The following is a 20,881-nucleotide window of genomic DNA, read 5'->3' as shown; positions in this document are numbered from 1 at the left end:
AAACATACATTTCCATTAGTAAAGTATATAGACTAGCTAGCTAGTGCATGGGAATGTGACGAACATAAACTACTCAAAGAATATACTGCATTTTATCACTCTGGTGGATGTCCACCCGCGATATTGGATACATATATTGATGAATAAAACTAACAAAAAGTGTTTTTCCTTGGATATACATGATGTCATACAAGCTATAGATGATTTTCTAGAAGTTTAAAGCAAATAAGACAGATCTAAACTACTCAATCAATATAATGCAATTTATCACTTGGGTGGATGGCTATCCATACTTGAATGTTTGTTATTTTTATAAAAGAAATGAATGAAAGTAATTGATTTCTTCTTCAAAAAAAAGATAGAAAGCAGTAGGTGCACTACCTTTTTACATAGAAGAGAATAAAGGAATGTGTATAAAGTTGATGGGTTTTTATGAAAGAACTCACTGGCAAACCCGACCGTAAGCTAAAATGTCATGGAAAACTAGCCAACCCGCACCATGGCATTACCATTGAAACCATCAAACATTTAAGCACCTCATCACTCAGATCCATGAGGAGGAAGCTTGACAAGACACGGGATATTTGAAAATGTTAATAAAATCATTGTGGATGTTTGTGAAATTTACCATTATGCAGGGTGTGGGTTACTCGCGGGTCGGGGATAAGGATGGGCCTTAGAGGGATGACTTTTGTACTTATTTAAACTAGTTGTACAATACCATATCTTTAGTTAGTACACTTTTATAATATTACTTAGCTAGCATAGTGAGAACCATAGAAAATTCGCTAAATAATACTTATAGTGTTCTCTGTTCGATATGCAGTCTAAATGTATATCACTAAAATTTTGCTTCTCCTAAATTTAATAATATAATATATATTTTTCTCTTAGAATTAAGTTTTTAAATTGTATTACCACGCAATGTATAAATAAATATTTGTATGTGTGTCCGTGTATATTAGTATCATTGAATGTTATGATAGAGATTTATAAATCATTCAATCTAAATATGTATATTAATAATAGATTCTAGCGTTAGGTAAGATTATATAAACCTCAATGGTATGCCAAATGATTTGTACTTGTAATCCAAATAACACAGTTATTGTATTATCGAAGAACATAGAAAATTGTAGACTCTACTTTTGCACACATATGATTTGATATTTGATAAGGTCGTCTAGAATGTGACTAGTTTAATTTGGTGTATACCAAAATTTCCTAGTTTATAAAATAAATAGTTTTCGGTTCATCTGAATATAGAAATCTAGTTAACATATATTTTATTATGACATGCATGACGTTTGAATTTTCTCTCAAATTATATACACTATTAGTAAGTGTTGTGAATTTGCTCTTAGAAAATTTGAATCTTCTTAGGTATAAAAATAATATTTCGGATATATAATGTACAATAATATGGTCATTACTAGCATATAATTTTAGTAATTCGGGGCCCTGTTGCTCTCATGCCCTGGGGCGGTTGCCTCTTTTGCCCTATGGACCGACCTTGGAAGCAAGGCGCACGCGAGTACGCGACACCGCCGCGGGCGCGGGTGAGGGAGTAGGCGTCGGCCCAGCGTTGGTGGGGTTTTCCATAGGGACGGGGTGGCACGAGGAAGAAAACTGAAGACGAAGACTGCACGCGAGTGAATCGACTTGAACCAAAAGAATTTTTAGGCACCTGGCCTGTAGGTGAAGGCGTGGCTTCGTGCTTGGCCTACATGCATGAGAACCGGGAGCAGGTCCTCATCCACCTGAGACATCAAGTCGGCCGGGCAATGTGCTTGCGACTTGGCCTCGCGAGATTTTACGACCATGGCGCCGATACACAGAGCACGCACTTGGTTGGCGCCGGAGTTGATGCACACCTGCCCAGGCGACGACCCTCTCCGAAGTGTTCTCTTTCGGCGTGATTCCTCCTGGAGGTTCTCCCATGGAGGAGCATGTCTTTGGCCAACTTGACCACATCGTGCTCGCGGACTGGCTGCCGGAGCCCGGAGGCAGGGGCACTGGCCAAATGGCGCCAGTACCCGTGCGGTGGACGCTAAGCTAAGGATGCACAGGGTATGATGCCGCCGAGGCGGACACTGTGCTGCGGCTGGAGCATGAAGTGGGGTGGTCGGCACTCGGCACCCAGCATCGCCAGTCGCCAATATGGATGTACATCGTGTTGTTGGCCTCTCTCCGGCCGATGCCATGGGCATGTTGATGGAGAGATGGCTCATGCGCCATGGCCGTCGTGCTCGGGACCAGATCGGATCGCAGGCTAGATCGCCTGGGAGCATGGAGGCTGGAGCTTGCGACCTCAGCGTGAGCTGGCCGGGTGGCATCCGTCAAAGCCATCAATATGGTCTGCATCCCGGCCGTATCCACTAGATCTTCTTTCCAAAAAAAGATATACGAACGTTTCACAACAAAAGGTTATACCTTCGAACGTCGGATGTTGTCCGTCCAATTCAAAGATCGATTTCAATTAAGTGATACTCCAGTATCTAGCCACGTGGTGCCCTCACAGCGAACGTACAGACATGGAAGGCAATAATGATAGGCGAGGGTGAACGCGTGCATGTACCTTGCAGCCCAGTGAGCAGAAACGGAAGTTAGCGTCCACGAGTCCCCGGCCGCACTCCCGGCAAGCGCCGGCGGGGCCGACGCACTTGACGCCGTGCTGCGGGGCCTGCGGCCGCCGGTTCAGAAACACCACCCTGTCGTAGTTGATGACGTACGTCTGCACCAGCGAGACATCCGCCACCGCCTTAAGCTCAGCCACCCGGATCACTTCGCGGTACGACGACTTCCGTATCTGCAATTGCATCCAACCACGACGCCGCCGCCGTCGTTAGAGCGTGCCGGGGACGTGAGTAATGCTCTGGCTTATACGCGTTACGTACCTGGACGACGCGGTGGTTGCGGTGGGCGGAGACGCACAGGGTGCAGCAGACGGCGTCGTCCTCGCCAGCGCAGTCGAGGCAGTAATGGTTGCATTCGTTCTTGACCAGATAGGGGTGATCGGCGCAGGGCTTGAAGAACTCCGCGCCGAGCAGCGGCTTCAGCCACGCCGGGGTGCGGCGCCCCCACGACGCCGCCTGGTGGTCGAACGGCATGCCCATTGACGATGACGTTGCTCTCTGTATCTATAACCAGCAAACACAAGCAAAACGCGTATATGAGCGCTACGAGATCTAGAAATCTAGGATCATTGGCATGCATAAAACGAGCAATTGACATCTGTGCTGTTGTACCTCCTGGAAGGACTCCGTTCCGGTGGAGGTGGCGGCGGGGCAATTTCAATTCTGAGATCTGCGAAATGGAACGCGACTCTATTCGCTTCATATATAGGGTAGTAGTTGGGAGAAAAGGAGAGAGGTTCAAAAGGAAAGAAATGCATGGAGAGAGGGAGGGTTTTAAGTGTTTCTTTCCACGGATGGCTACAAATCCAGGAGTTTCTCGTAAAAAAAATAAAAAATCCAGAAGGAGTATACGTCTTCACTAGTCTTGTTTCCACCACATGGGATTAGCATATGTGGTAAGCTATCAAAAAATCCCAACTAGTCTTGTTTCCGTTTTTGCCTGGCTATTTGGACATGTTCATCAAAAAATGAAGGACACTGCTACCTCGTCCGTCGGATGATAAATCAATTAAATCGGCCGCATCGGTAACCATCAGATGTCATCCGAAACAATCGTTCGATCTATCGTCTAAACCGAGGATCTTTGCACCAACTACCTTGTTGCACTTAGGGGCTTTGCAACAAAGACCTTGTTGTGAAGCTTTGTCGAGGTAGCAGCTCGACGAGACAGTCCACACTCTAGGCTAGAGCGTAGCCACCATGGCCTCAGCGTCTCGGCCATGGAACGCCGCGCTCACCGGAGTTGCTGCTCCTCCTGCGCCTCAACCCCGTGAGCAGCTGCTAGCTCCAGTCCAGCACGATGGTGACGACCTCTCACGGCTGTCGCTTATTCGACGTTTTCTACAACTGTAGCTATATATGTTTCTGAAACATGCCTCATGTTGCAATGTCTGGCCACTCACTCTTTAATGTCGGGCGCTGCGCTGCAACTCGGGCCATGTTTCTAAAATAAGACCCCACTTGCAGGAAAAAACTTCACCACCGAAACTCTTCTTTCTTTTTGAAACAAAAGATATGTTGCAGAAACCTTTTGCAACAAGACCCCAGTTACAGGAAAAAAAAACTTCAGCATCGAATCATTTTTTTCTTTCTGAAACTAGTCATGTGTTGCAGAAATCTACTAAAACAATACCCTTATTGCATGAGAAAAACTGATTGCGCGGGTCTGATTTTGTCACGAGCGTGAGCGCTCGATCAGAATTGATCGAAGAGCTACGCAAGCGGCTGAAAGCTAGTGTTTTCCAAAAATAAATCATGTGAAATTTTATAATTGACTAGTTAACAAGTAGATAGTCATGTAAAAAAAATATGGCATCACTAGTCATGTCTCGGTGTTTGCTGGATAATTGGACATGTGTACTTACCAAAAATAAACTGGAGGTCATGGCCATCTTTGACGAGTTCTTTGTTGGCTCTATTGACCTTGCTCGCCTAAACTTCGGGATTATCACGCTCATGCCCAAAGTTCCAGGTGCAGCTGAGATCAGTCGATTCTGGACGATCACGATGATCAACGTCATCTTCCGCATCCTGGCAAAGGGGTACGCCAATAGGGTGACCCTTCACGCTCATAGGATCACCCACCCTATTCAATCGGCCTTCATCTGCGGTCGATTCATCCTGGATGGGGTGCTCATCCTCCATGAGACCATCCACGAGGTTCGCTCTAGGAACCTCAAGGTAATCTTCCTGAAGTTGGACTTTCATAAGGCTTACGACACTGTTAGCTGGGATTTCTTTCGGGAAGTTCTACTGCGCAAGGGATTCGACGACAGGTGTGTGACGCGGGTGATGCAGATGGTATCCTCTAGTCGTACCGCAGTTAACATCAATGGGGAGATCGGACCCTACTTCCCCACCATGTGTGGCGTTCGCTAGAGTGATCTTTTTCCCCATTCTTGTTCAACGTGGTGGTCGATGCACTTGCCTCCATCCTTGACAAGGCCTAGAAGGTCGGCCACATACGCGGCATCGTTCCACACTTCGTGGGTGATCTTGGCGTATATCTTCTGCGGTATGCGGATGACACGATCATAATGGTTGAGCGCTCGGATGATGACCTCTCGAACCTGATATCTCTTCTCCTCCACTTCCAGCAGATGTCCGGTCTCAAAATAAACTTCAATAAGAGTGCGGTCATGGTCCTGGGCTACCCTCCTGTCACGGCCAAGAGCATTGCCGACCATCTTAATTGCCAGCTGGGATCCTTCCCCACGTCATGCATGGGGATCCCTATCAGTGACTCCCGTCTCTCACTGGCGGAGCTGCAACCTACGGTGGCCAAGCTGCAGCCCCGTATTGAACCGTGGCAGGGACGATGGCTTTCGAAGGATGCCAGGACGGTCCTCATCAACTCCTCTGTGTCCAGCTTGCTGCTCTTCTTGATGAGATTTTACAGCTTGCCAGAGAACCTCCACCACGAGATCGCCACGGCCCAGGCGCGTTTCTTCTGGGCCGGCGACGGGGATAAGCAGAAGTACCACATGGTTCGGTGGTCGAAGATATGCAAACCACGCGACCAGGGTGGCCTGGGGATCATGTCCTCCAAGTGTATGAATATTTCCCTGCTCACTCATTGGATCTGGCGGATTTCAAGGGGCGAGGGAGGCCTTTGGCTCCACATTATTCAGAATAAGTACCTGCGCACCCAACTTCTGGCCTTCTGCGAGCGGTCTGGGGGATCACAGTTCTGGAAATCCCTCATCCAGCTGCTCCCAGTTCTTTGCATTGGGACCTCTATCGAGGTTGGCTCTGGCGCATCCACCATGTTCTGGTTTGACCGCTGGGCCGGCGAGTCCGCCTTTGCTGCTCGGTTCCCGGCCCTATTCTCTATAGCGGACGTCCCCCGAATCTCGGTGGAGGAGGCCCTCATGGACCTAGGACGCCTCGCATTTAGACGTCCTTTTGGGCCGATGGACACGCTCACCTGGCAGGACCTCCTGGAGTCCATCGCCCTTCATGCGCCGGACTTGGATCGGCCCGATGACCGCATCTCCTGGCGATTAGAGCCATTGGGATGCTTCTCTATGAAATCCCTATACTAGGCCATTGCGCCATTCCAAAGCATCGAGCCTTTCGCGGCCCTCTGCGAGATTCGGCTCCCCTTGATGATCCGGATATTCCTTTGGCAGTGGCTTCGTGGACGCCTTCCCTCCAGCGTCGAGGTCCTTAAGCGGAACGGGCCAGGGGATGGCATTTGTCCGCTTTGTGCGAAGGAAGGGGATTCTAATCACATCTTATTTTCTTGCATGTCCGTGCAATTCCTGTGGGGTTGTTTACGCAAAGTGGTCAGTGGCACCTAGTGCCACACAAACTTACCTCACCTGCTCGCCCCCATCTGTCCGCCACACTAGGTGGTTGACGATGGGTGTCTGGGCCTGGACGTTGTGGACTGTCCGGAATAAGCTTGTTATTCAACGTGTTCCTCTTCGTCGTGCTTCTAACGCGTTGTTCAAATTGTGGAGTTACGTGCAGCTCTAGCGACCGCTTAGCCGCTCGCGGGACCGAAACGCCATCAACTCCATCATCTCTCGTCTTTGTGCGATGGCTCTCCGCTTGGCGTCGCTGCTCCCTCCATCACCTCCAGAGCCGGATTAGAGGGCCCTCTGTTTTATGCCGCGCTGCCATGTTGTTTTTCCTTTGTTTGGGCTTGTTGTGTTGTGCCCACAGCGTAACCTTGGTACCTTGTGGTGTAGTGCTACCTCCAGTACGGCGTGTGTGTTGTTGTGACTGTTGTTGGATGTTGTGGCTCGGTGGTTCGCTTTATCTATAAAGCGGGGCAAAGGCCTTTTTCGATAGAATTACGAACGATTGATATTATCCATCTGTTCTAGCTAGTTGTTGTTACCTGGACGGACCAGTTCCAGGTGGAGATGGAGGCGGCACTACTAGAAAAAAGGCGTTTAGCCCCGGTTCGTTTGGGCTATTAGTCCCGGTTTCGGGACTAATAATCCGGGACTAATGCTAGCCCCGGTTCGGCCTCGAACCGAGGCTAATGTGCCTCCACGTGGCGGGGCTGGGAGCGAGCGGGAGGGAGGACCCTTAGTCCTGATTCTAGTTACGAACCGGGACTAAAGGATCCATCTGTTTATTTTGTTTGTTTGACCCAAAAAGGTAAAAATAATAATTCTTTTTCAACTTTTATTTTCGAATATTTTTTGATTTGTTTTTATGTTTTATTCCAATTTTCAAATCCTTGAATTATTTGACAATTTAATCTCTAATTATCATCACTGCTCTAGCGTGGATTACTCATTCCAAATCGTCTAACTTCTTGACCGGTCACCCATCCTCCAACTGCTTCAGCCCGAGCACGCTTAACTTTCTGGTTCTATCACCCCTAGTTGCCAAGTCTGCAGTTCCTGTTTTCATGACAATATTAAGCTATCAATCCTAAACAACTTGGTGTCTTGATGTCATATCACATGATTTAATTTTCTGAATTCAAACAATTATTAAAATAAACTATCTATGTAATAATAATAGTGAATTTCAATAAAAACAACCTGATATTTTTAAATAAAGTTATTTTTCTTATTTTTCTGGAAAAAAACCTTTTTTGAAATAACTTTTTTACATTTGGAATTATGAGCATCTGAGAAAACTACACTAGGCAAACCCCGGTGAAAACAAGTCCCAATTTTTCTCCAGTTTTTTCTGATATATTAAACTTTTTTTTCGACGTCGTATGCAAAAGTTATGATGGTTTTACATTTTTTTCCTTTTTTGAAAAGACTGTCAAAATTCATATCTCAAAATTTGTATACCAACTAGGCACTAAAACCTAACTACATCTCAAAGGATTTTATTTTTTGAAGATTTTATAATTTGTGTTTATTTTCTACAAAACAAAAAAAAGTAGGTCCACGGGGTAGAGTTTGAAAATTCCAGAATCACCTTTAGCCAAGAGTCCATTCAACTTTTTGTGCATTTTGTGTATTCAATATGCACAATTCAAAACCACATCCTAAATTTTCAACCCTTTGTAACTTCATTTGCTATTTTTCATGCATTTAATGATATTTTTTTGACCTAAATGACCCTGAAATTGAAAAGTCCGACAAATGAACCCTCCAAAGGTTGAAACTTGGCATGATATCATATTTTCACCCACATAGCATGTGCTAAAAAGTTGAGAGGGTTACGACAAAAACTGGACGCACTTCGTGTATAAAATGGACAATCTCTTTCGAAGTATTAGGGTTTCGAACGAAAATTCATCTCTTACAAAGGGATTTCATTTTTTAAAACTTATTTAAACTCCATACTTTTTGTGTGTTCAAAATACACAATTCAAAGCCACATCATAAATTTTCAACATTTTCTGACTTCATTTGGTATTTTTCAATCATTAACTTATTTTTTAAGCTAATTGACCCTGAAATTAAAAAGCAATACAAATGAACTCTGAAAAGGTTGAAACTTGGCATGGTATCATCATTTCACCCACATGGCATGTGCTAAAAAGTTGAAAGAGTTACGACAAAAACTGCATGCACTTCGTGTACAAACTGGATCATCCTTCGAAGTATTAAGGTTTCAGACGAAAACCCATCTGCTACAAAGGCATTTTATTAAAATTATTTTAACTCCAGACTTTTTATTCATTCAATATGCACCATACTATAACGTGTTAAAATCTACAGAAAGAACTAACTAATAATAATAATAAACAACAATTAAATGACTAAGCAAACTATATAAGCAAAACAATATTATTTTAATTAAAATCATAATTTAAATTATTCTAAAAATAATCAAATAAATCTTACTGTGACAACAATCTAACAAATGACTAGGAGAAAAAATAATTAAATTATAAACTATTTGTAAATTCAAGTTATTCATAATTTGGGTTTGAATCAAATTTGAACAAATTCAAATTTAAACCATTCAAATTTGAAAACTAATTGCACAAACAGAAACTAGACAAAATTTTAAATCTAATGCAAAAGAATCACTCAAAAACATTAAATATCCTAAAAGATACAAGCAATTTAAAACAGAAACTACAAACAGAAAATAAATTTAAAAACAGAAAAAAAAAATCACAACCCCTTTAGTCCCGGTTCGTGTCTCGAACCGGGACTAAAGGTCTACCCTTTAGTCCCGGTTCAAGACGCGAACCAGGGCTAAAGCCTCCAAATCCTTTAGTACCGGTTCGAGACATGAACCGGGACTCATGACCGACCGGCGCCGTTGCCGCTCGAACCGGGACTAATGCTAACATTAGTCCCGATTCGTAATGGAACCGGGACTAATGTGTAAATTGAGCTGGGACGGAAGCCCCCTTTTCTACTAGTGCGGGTGGATTTAAGCTGATCTAGAGAACGGAACGATGTGTTGAAATTTGCTTTATACAATATATTTTTGTCCGAGAAATAAGGGGGTATAAATCGAAATGGTAAAACAGTGAAACATGATGGGAGGAGGGAGCGAGCGTTTCATGCCCGTTAGAAGCATGACATCCTCGTGCATGTTTCTTTCTACTCCATTCGTTTCTAAATGCAAGTCTTTTTAAAAAATTTACTAAGACTACGTACGAAGTGAAATGCATGAATCTACACTCTAAAGTATGGTTATATACATCCGTATGTGGTCTTTAATAAAAAATTTAAAAAAATATTTGAAAACGAAGGGAGTAAGAGCTAAAACCCTAATCTCTTCATTTTTCCCGTGCACATGGGCAAATAGCCGGGCATAGATACAAAACCTAAGTTAAAGAAAATGACCAAACCAAAACATGGAAAGAAATATGAACGATGATGTCACGTTTCAAACAGACATAAACTCCCGCTCCCTTCTCCCTCGTGTTGCGATACCCCTCTAGTCTTCTTACCATTTCGGTTTATACCTCCTTCCCGTGCCAACAAAACAATATAAAGCAAATCTCAGCGTGCCGTTCCATTTCCTAGACCTGCTCAAATCTTGAAGGGCCATAGGTCGATCTTTATTAGATAGGGAAGAAAATACAACAGAAACAGTCTACGAAATTTAGATCTGCTCAAATCACTCGCCGCCATCTCCATCTAGAATGACGTATGTCCAGGTACAGCAGCTAGCTACTGTAGAACAAATGGATAATATCAGCCGCTCGCCGCATCTCCAACCGAAACGACGTCCGTCCGTCCAGGTACATCAACTAGCTGGAACGGATGGATAATGTCAGTCGCTCGTAACCTTTCAATAAGTTCACATGTCCAATTAACCAGGCAAACATGGAAACAAGACTAGTGAGGACGTATTTGTTTTCACAAGATTCATTTCCCGCATGACTATTTGATTCTTTTTAACTAGGCAATTTTATATTTTTTTCAAATGATTCATTTTTTAGCTGCATGGTGTCCTTATACCTTCATGAACAGTAAATTAAATAAATAGAAAAAAACTGAAATTTCGTGAATCAAATATGCTCAAACTTTGTATGCATTTGCAAAATTTCATATAGAAAAAATATTTAAAGAGATCTACACTAGAAAATTATTTCACTCCAAATTTTGAGCACCTTTTGAACATTGAATTTTTTTTCTTATATGTAGAGCTCAGCAGATGATATTTCTTGACAAAATTTTGCAAGGACCTAAAACGTTTGAGCATATTTGATGTCACAAATTTCAGATTCTTTTTATTACATTATTATTATTATTATTATTATTATTATTATTATTTTGAATTTACTGTTCATGAGGGTGTAGGGACACCCGGGAGCTACCATACCTTCTCCCAAAAAATCATCTCAAAAATGTCTTATTGCCTAGAAATTTGGTACTACCATGCTCTCCTTGTGTAAAAAAGGGAAAGCAAGGAAGAACGCTTTTGAAATTGAAACGGGCATTTGCAAAAATTGAAATTGTCATGTTAAAAGTTGAAATGAATCGCTTGAAAATTGAAAACAGCCTTTTAAAAATTGAAATAAGTATTGTTAATGAAACTAGAGGAAAGGAAAGTCGGGTGGTTGTAGCTCACATGAGTTCCTTTCCTAAGTTAAGAGGATCCGACTCCTAGACCGCCAACGCTAGGATGGGATGTGCCAGATACCAACACCTTGATGCAACCCCACCCCCAAATTGATCTCCTCTCTTGCTTGCTCCCAACTTAAGTCATTGGAATATAAAGTATAATAAGTGGTTGGTTTGTAATGAGAAGGGTGATGTATGGATATACATAGCTAGTCACCACCCCATCGACATGACGCAATACCTTGACGCTCTGTTGTGCATGATGTGGGTATGGAAGAAGGGCAAGAGAGATCCCAATTTTTTCAGCATCCGCAAAAAAATCCCTCAAGGATACAAATACTACCGATAATAGGATGTGGCATTGATTGATTTGAACCTTTTTATGTGAAAATTAGTGGTCCCTATTATTTTCATGTCATTTAAAGTTCGCTATTGCCCAGTTCAGGAACAGAATTCCCGAATACTCACCAGATATAAATTTGATGGACAATTGTTATTTCATGTCCAGTGATCCTAGACCCTTCAATGACTTCTACAAGGTTTATAGTTTAGGTCACAATTTACCATACTAATGGTCAATGACATGGCCGGAGGTGGCTTTTCCCACCGATTGTCACTTTCTATGTCAGAGAATGACGTAACAAGAAAGCGAAGCGTCTACCATCATGGAAGATGGGGATGGGCATGTAGGCATATGAGGTATATGGTTAGAGTATTGAGGAGGTCATGGGCCAGTGGTGGGTCTAGAAGAGGAAATTATTTTACTAGAAAGAGTTAGTGATGGACATATGTTAAGGTGAACAGATCATTGGTCCCTGTCATAGATTTGTTCAATGGAAGATGGTTGACATAAAAGGACATAATAGCAACATAGATCGCTAGGGAGGTGCCCCTTATGATAGAAATAGGGCCAGTTCCTTTGCTGCAGGATTCTATCAAATCAAGATTCTAGAAAATTCTTCCAGAATCTATCGTCGAGTTCTTTTTGGAGATTGTAGTTTGAGATTGTGGAAAGTGTTGTGTGTTGAAATGTCTGTAATGCCCTTAGGCATATATTTTTTTGATGAATTGTTAACACTTTGTTGTTTCAAACAATATCTAACAAATTAAATAATCAATCCTTAGATTTCTAGCTAAAAAGAGTACAATGGAGAGTTGGGAGAGGGGTTGCAGCTTTAGGGTGGAGGAACCATGAGCACGCGGTGCAGAGGGGTGCGAGGCTAGCGGTGGAAACGACCAGGCCGACAGCGGGGACGACAAGGCCGACGGCGTGGACCACCAGGCCGATAGTGGAGATAGGGTGGGTGAGGCGGAGAGGACTAGGAGGGCAAGGTGGGGCCAGAAGTGGCGACGGCTGAGAGGATAGTGAAGGCAAGGCGGGGCTAGTGGCGATGATGACGGAGAGGAGAGGGTCAATGGTGACGAGTGTGAGAAGGCGAGGCGGGGCCGGCGGATTTGTTGAGAAACCTAGCGTTCGCTGTGCCGCCCTGCCCGACAAGTTGAGAGCGAGCGAGGCAGGGGTGCTCGTTTTGTGTGCACATGTCGTGGGGCTCGGTGGCAAAGTGGCGAGGAGGCAAGGAGACGAGCCAAAGAGCATAGATAAATCTTGGGTGGGATAGGAGGAACGATGAGTGTATCTAGTGGCAGTAGAAAAACATAAAACCCCTTTCACTTCGTATAGTTATTACGTTTCGTATGTAACATTGATTGGTTACCTTAACATTTTATATACATTCCTTTATGTGGCAATGGGTGGGATGAGGGTGGTAGCACGAAGGGGATGTGATATGCTAGGGTTTCCCCAAATGACAACGGGTCGGATGAGAGTGGTAGCACAAAGGGGAGGATATATGCTAGGGTTTCTATAAATTCTGACATAATATGATCGTGCAAAATATGGTTAATGTTCCGATGTGTGACATTGTCTCTGATTGATGGGCCACCATCTTTAAATTGACTTATTATGTTCAATATATAGTAGCTTTGCTAGATTTACATTACATTAGGTTTTGTAATATTTACCAACTGGAATTTAGAAAATGCATAGGTCATAATAAAACAAAAAAGTAGAGTAAGATGAGATTGGCAACAATGTGAGTGAAGTATGATAGTACACCAAAAGAATACAAATGCATACATTGTTCGGGATCACACGTGAACCAACACTCTCGGTGATTTGTGCTCTAGCATTATGTATTGGCCCCAAACTCTACTCTAACCTTTTGAGAAAGTTGAAAAACACCTTGATATGAAAACACTTCATTATGGAGTAAGTTAGATAGGAATATCCAACTCCCAAGAGTGGATAGGTTTTAGATCCATCCTCAAATACCATGGCTTTGCCATATATATATATATATATATATATATATATATATAGATATATATATATATATGTTTAGATCATGCAAAAGTTGCAGAATACCTTAGCGAAGAATCCTTAGTTCATACAACCTTTGCCCAACCTAGTTCAGTTGTACATGTTAGATGTTCTACAAGCATATGTCCCCAAGCCTAGAAACGAATAGCTTCACACGTGCTTGAAAATTGGTAGATTTGGGATCCACTAGCGTGTGAACGTGCATCCTACAACTCTACACTTCGGCAGTCTGCCATGCTGGACCAAGATAAACGCGTGGCTGAGAGCGTAGAAGTGTGGACCAGGCTGGTAATTGGGAAAGTATCTAGTGTTGTAGAAATAAGTATGGGTGATGAAATAAACTAACTTGTTATAAGGTTTCCCATCGACAGGTGCTAGGGGTTGCGGTGTTAACTTTGCATTCTATTTATTTGCCATAAGCCCTACATGAAAAATTAAAATAAAGAAACCACGAGCTAATAGTTAAATGTGGTAAATTGTTGAGATAAAGACTTGGTATATAGTATATAAAAGCATGTCGTCCTCGCAAGTTGGTATACACATTTTCATAATTCCAAAAACAGCAAGGAAGATAGGAATTGTGTTGAACGTAATAAGCACGATCTCGCGAGTGAAGCAAAAAATGTTTCATTGTGGAAAATTAGTTGGACACGACCATGGTATGTGCAAGATCAAACAAGCAGAGTAGAATAAATAAATAGATAATCTTGAACATTGTTCACACATGGCAAAAACTATAAGCATCTATGGTAAAGATTAAAAAAGAGTAATGACGATTACATAATGAAGAACATGGCATTTGATTATAATTATCATGGTAGCCACATTATCCTCTGTGGAAGCACAATGGTAAAAGAACAACACATTGGCTGGTAACTATCAATATAGATGGCTAAAGTATGTCACAGAAAGTCACCAAATCAAGCCACCTCGTGGTGTGAAAGGTAATGTAAACATCAACAAAAACTCATGCATCAAATACCCGCGCATGTACTATGTTGTCATACTATAGTAGACACAAAATAATGCCCGCCAAAAAAAGAACATCACAAGTGGTTCATCTCCTACAAAAAATGATCGTCCTGGCATGAAATTGAACGAGTTGTGTATTGTTTAGGTGTGCGTTGGTGATGTCCAGGTGCATCACCTTCCCACCATTTTAGTCACTCCATCAACTCCAAAACCAAAAAATGTGCAACTAGACGAACCAAAAGTCACCCCTTGTCATGGATCTATCCACATGTGCACCCAACATATCCATCAAAGATTCAACATCCCACAACACACTAACCTCTCCCAAATCGCCTAATCTCTGCAGGCCTAGCCTCCCCATCCAAACCTCACCTCCTCTTTTTGCCCCATAAAATTAACCACACCATGCACCCCCTCCATATATATCCCAAATCACAGGAAAATTGGAGCATCGCAATTCATACCTTGACCCAGATAAACGCATCGTTGCATAGGCTTTATCTCCTATCAAAGCTAAATTTGATCGTGTGCAACCGTTGTGGGAGGTTGTGCGGATCTGGTTGGTCACACGGGCTTGATGCTCTATCGGAGATGCTAGATCCATTGACAACTGAGATTGTGCGGTTATGTGGTCTTGATTCCTTGCCAAAATCGATCATAGTGATGTGCTAGCGCGGGGACATCTAGAGAAAATAGGGTTGGGGTAAAAAAAGCTATCACAAAGAGGAAAAGAGCTATGGATGCGAGGAATTGATGTTATACCCACTCGAGAGAAACAATAGTGTTTGGCGATTCCACAAAGGTGTTTTGTGAGTCCACAAATTTCCCTTCCTCCGGCTTACTAGATCCATGCTAGCTAGCATGTTGCGCACACACGACCTCCACACCTTATCAAACGACAATGCCAACATCGCGTATTAGCGCATATGCATGAACGCCTTGGCACTAGAATTCCCTTTTCTAAAATATAGCCATAATAATGTATTTTTATATTTTAAAATTAACATATTAATATGTTTTTATTTTTAGGCAATTAATATGGTTTGATAGGAGACACAGATATTATGATGTTTGAGAACAGGCTGGGCTTAGGCTTGGCATTTCGGTCAGGAATTTGAAAGCCCAGCACGAACCTTACCTAGCCCGAGAGACAAAAAAACCATTGATTACAAGAGTCTATAATCGTTATCTTCCATATAAAAGACCCAAAGCTCAAACCCAACTAAACTTAGCCATCAATTTATTTTCAATGGAATGACTTAGGTTGCTTCAATAGTTAGTGCTTAATATGTTTAGCATGCAATAAATAATATAGTAAATATCAATATGCATGCTAACCATGTAATTATCATGCAATTAATATATTACCTAATATTAGCATACAATTAATATTTTACCAAATATCTCACAAAAAATATATTCTACCAACATTGAATATGCATTATATGTATGCATATATTAGTAAAAAAATCGCAAGCTATTTAAAATATTAAAAAATTGATCTTATGGTATGTTTGCTTCTAAAAATGGTAGACTTTTAATATGACACACGCGATCCCAACTGGCAGGCCATTAATTAGTATAGAAAGACATAAGACTAAATAAATTAGGTGAGGCCACTAAATTCCTATCAAAATTGGACGTTAAGTTAGGCGACCAAAATATGATGACCACATGCATGGCATATGCAGTCCTGTATGGGCCTAGTGCGGGTTCGAACAACCTGCAAGCCCAGCCCATAACTAGTTGTGAAAGGCTCAAAATGTGTGCCTCAAATTCTAGTGGCTTGAAAGGCACATGGAGGCGCCCTTCAAAACCTTCATTGGTTGAGCCGCGTAAAGATGTTCTCATCTCAATTCTCACACGCGAGACCTATATCAGGCATACGACGACAGTAATTCTTGTCTCGCATCAAGCTTTGCGTGTAGCGTATAGTACGTTGTCGGACCATTTCTAGTGTCCATTCACACACGTTGTTTATTGTGTTTGTTGCTGCCATTTCACTTCTTTTTCTTCTTCTTTTTGGATTCTTTATTACTTCTCCTGGTTTTTTGATTTTTCTGTTTACTTAGTTATTTGTTGGTTTTCTTCATTTCTTCTTCGTTTTAACTTATTTTTCTCTCCCTTTTTTGTTATTCTTTGGCTTATTTTGTTTTTTTGTTTTTACTTGTTATTTGTTTTCTTGGTTTCCTCCTTGGTTTTCTTTGTTTTTTCATTGTTTTGGTTTTTTCTATTGGTTTTCTTTATTTTTTATTTTTTTTATTTCTTTCTCGCTTTTCATCTTTTTTGTTTTTTGCATGGTTTTCGTCGGGTTTTTTTTTCTCTTGTCGTATAGACATGAATAATTTAAATACATGTTTAAGATTTTAAAATACATAAAAGAAATCATATACAACTAAAGCGTTATTGTGTACACGTTGAACATTTTATAAATACTTCATTATCATCTTTTCGAATATATATTTTTGATGCATATTTTCTTTTTCATGCACATATATATATTTGGTATGAATACATACCATTTTTATCCCTTTCATAATTTCAAATAAACAATTAACATTTTTATGTCTACTTGTTTTAATACACTTTGTACATGTTTTTGACACACTGGAAACATTTTGTATGCATATTTAAATAAATTAAATACCTAATTACATTTTTAAGCGCATAATAAAAAAATATAGGTGTTTGACTTTTTTAATATGCATGAAAAGTGTTTTAACGCGTGTTAAACATCTAAGTGACACTAACATATTTTTAATGTTATCAACATTTTTCTATAGATGTTCATATTTATTTTTTAATATTTTTTGAAATTCATGATTTTTAAGAAATTTTCGGTCAATCTAAGTGTTGGAATGTCCATATTTAGTTTATTTTGAAAAAAAATAGGAAAACAAAGTTGAATCTTTGTTAGGCAATCTCGCAAGCTTTGTTAATCTATCACAATGTTTGCATGAACGTAAAAAGATTGTCGGATTGGCCTGGCCAAGCCTGGCGGTCAACCCCTAATGAAAGTGCATGCTTTCTGAGATTGTGAGCTTCGATATTTGAACCCCTATATTAATGAATGAAATTAGTAGAGATAAAGGTCCTCCAACGATAAGGATTTCATAGACGATTGCATCATGGCTACCAGAACTTCATGCCTTGATGGCTTCCACCATGACATTCCAATCTGAGGCCACATGGATATGTTGGACATAGAGATAATCCGCTAGCGACAAACCTTCCCGAATGGCTAGTGCTTCGAGGGTTGTCGGGTCAGTGATAGCACTAAAAACAACAGCTGAAGAAACCTAAAAATTACCTTTGCGATCTTTGCACCACGCACCAAGTGTACCAAAATCACCATGTCTCGATACTATCGCATCAACATTGAACTTCACATTGTCTACTAAAGGAGCTATCCAATGGATGGATCTTTTAGTTGCACTTCTAGCCCCGACCGTCGACCACCTCTGAATGATGTGTAGGTCTGACAAGAAACTTGTTATGAAACTATGAATCGTTGTAGGGCTCTTGAAAGTTTTCTTTGTGAAATGCTTTCCTCCTTGAGCTCTAGGTAACACATAAATTTCTTATGAAATCTTCATGCAAGACAGTTTCATGCATTGCAAATAACCAATTTCTTGGGTTCTCCTCGTCATTTGAGATCATATGCTCAACCATAAATCGAGAAGAGAGAGCTCCTAGAAACTCATGGCCATGTAGGAATTCAGTAAAGTGTGTCTCCATGTGCCCCCGTGCTGCAAAGAGGACAAGTGCCGATGTGTGTCATATTTCCGTGGTGAAGCGGCCCTTTTGTTGGAAGTTCGTGTCGAGTGCGTCCTAATAAGAAAACTTTAAATTTTGAAGGTACTTGGACTTTCCAAAGCGACGCCCACCCAATTTTGTATTAACTAGCATATTATAAGTCGAACAAACTAAAAAGGAGCCCGTCTCATCAACACTTCAAGCCCAAAATTCGTCCAGTTCCCGTGTTCATAGTGGGGTCTTCAATATAGCCTCAACATCAAATAGAAAAAACACCGCCCAAACCAAGTTCTCTCTTTATGTAGCTAAAGTGGCATCAATTAGTGAAACTAGCTGAGGTGGGGACTAGATCAAAGGGGTAAAAGCATTCATCGTTCCATCCCTTGGGGTCTAGTTCTGTGTACAAATATATGCTAGTTGACTCCCCAACACCCATTCTCATAATTAGTCTGGGGCTAGAATACCTCCTCCATCAATAATGGATCTTCAAATTTGAGATTGATGTGAACCAAATTTGGCCTCCAACAAGGAAGATGCAAGAAAATATTTCGTTTTCAAAATTCTTGCACTAAGCGAGTTCGGGTCACATTTGCCATGCGTGGCAAAAAAAATTGTTAGTTAAAAATATATGTCTCACAAAAACCCAAATCTCCCATGTTTTATGGACGGGTCATGGCATCCCATGCTATCCAAAACGGTTTCCTATTCTCTCTTTGCTTTTGCACCATAACTAGTGAATTATTGATGGCAGGCTCTCGCAGTAGCCTCTACGCAATCTTGAGCGGGTCATAGAGTAGACGGGATAGCTTGTGACACGGCTTTTATCAGCACCTCTTTACCTGTGAATGACATGAGTTTTTCCATCCATTCCATTAATTTCTTCCAAACTTTGTCCTTAAGATACTTGAAAGTGCCATTTTTTGCAATGTCCAATGTCGGTAGGCATGCCCAGATATTTGTCTGTAATCGAGTCCTTCTGTACATTAAGGGCAGTCTTGGAACTTTTTGTGACGGCTTGAGGGCAACCTTTGCTAAAACAAACAAAAGATTTCTCGTGGTTAACCCTCTGCCCCAAGGACACAATAGGTATTAAGAAGGTTTGAAACTCCAACCTTCCCTCCCTACTTGACTTCAAAAGCAACAAGAGGGTCATCTAGAAACAAAAAGTGGATAATGATCGGAGCCGTTGGTGTCACCTTAACTCCCTCAACAATAGATAAATGAGAAATAAATTTTAGTATGCAAGAAAATGCTCTCTACTGCAATCAAAAAAGGTAAGGGGAGATTGGATCTCCATGTCTTATGCATCTCGAAGGTTTAAAGTGATCCGTTTTTCACCATTAAAGAGCGCCAAAAAGATAATGATTTGACCATACCCATCAATGTTTCAATTCACCATGGTGAAAATCCTAGATTTTCCATCATAGCTTGAAGATAAGGGCATTCCAACCTCTCATAAGCTTTCATCATGTCTAACTTTAGGGCAAAAAAATTGGTTTTAGCCTCACTCCTTCTCATCAAGTGTAAGAACTAGTAGGCACAAATAATATTGTTTGCTATGAGCCAGCCTGTTCCCGGGATATAATTTCAGATAGGATTAGCTTCAACTTCTTCGTCCAGCTCGCCTCTACTCGAAGCCCCAACTCTGCCGGCAAACCCCGCTCCACCACCTCTGAAGAGGGGTAGATCAACTTTGTCGCCTGCATCGTATGAGCTGGGATCCATGCTCATTGCTTCACAGTAAGCTCTTCAACCACAATTGTTGTCAAAGTTCTTCATTTTTTATGCTCTGACAGATTTTCCTATGATCATCTTTTGAGAGGGACGAGGACGAGGATACCCTTGTGCACATGGCAAAACGGGCCAGATCCGCGGCATGGCGGGATCCCACGGTAGACATGGGCCTGGCGGGGGACGCACGGGAGAACCCCGTGTCTAGCCCCCGGGCCATCCTCCACCATGAAATCCAAGCGCAATCCCCGTCCCGTGGCGAGGACGAAGAAAAGCATCCCCTACCCCGGAGACGGAGACGGGAGAGGTTCATTAGGGAGAGGCCCGCCAGGAGGGGCCTTCCTTTCAAAACCTCTTGGCAACCGTCTTCATCGGGAGGGATTCACTTGCTTGTGATTTCACTTCCCCTGCCTTCTATCTTTCTTTTAATCATCTATTTGACTTCATTTTGCTCGCTATTTTCTTTTGATGATAGCATTATCGCCCGAAGAACCGGAGTTGCTGGAAGAGGTGGCTGGTATTGGGAAATTTGTTGCCGCATAGGCAGAGAAGAGTGCTGCTACAGAAGGTCATGGCTCGATTGTCGGGGAACTTCAGGAGTTCCCTAAGATAACGACATTAAACCCCGACAGCTCAACTATCCCACCCGTAGTCATATAGGGGAAGGCCCCCCTTCAGTCTTTGAGACCCTTGCTTCCGCGATATCCTCTGTCGTCGTCTCTGCAATCCTCCTCGAACCAACTAGTGATGGTCACTGCTCCACTATGCCCTCCAACTGCAAACATATCCTTCTCAGCGGGCGCAGACATCGTCGACTAAATAAAGCGGGCACTAGTGCCGCTGCGTCAGAAAGTTGGAGGGGTCGATGATCCTGCTAACAGCGCCAAGGACGTGGCTTTCTTGGAATCCATGGTTGCCAGGATCAAGGATGTGAAGAGCAGGTATGA

This window comes from Hordeum vulgare, chromosome 6H, assembly GCF_904849725.1.
Source record: "Hordeum vulgare subsp. vulgare chromosome 6H, MorexV3_pseudomolecules_assembly, whole genome shotgun sequence".
Taxonomy (NCBI): domain Eukaryota; kingdom Viridiplantae; phylum Streptophyta; class Magnoliopsida; order Poales; family Poaceae; genus Hordeum; species Hordeum vulgare.
This window is presented reverse-complemented; position numbering follows the sequence as displayed.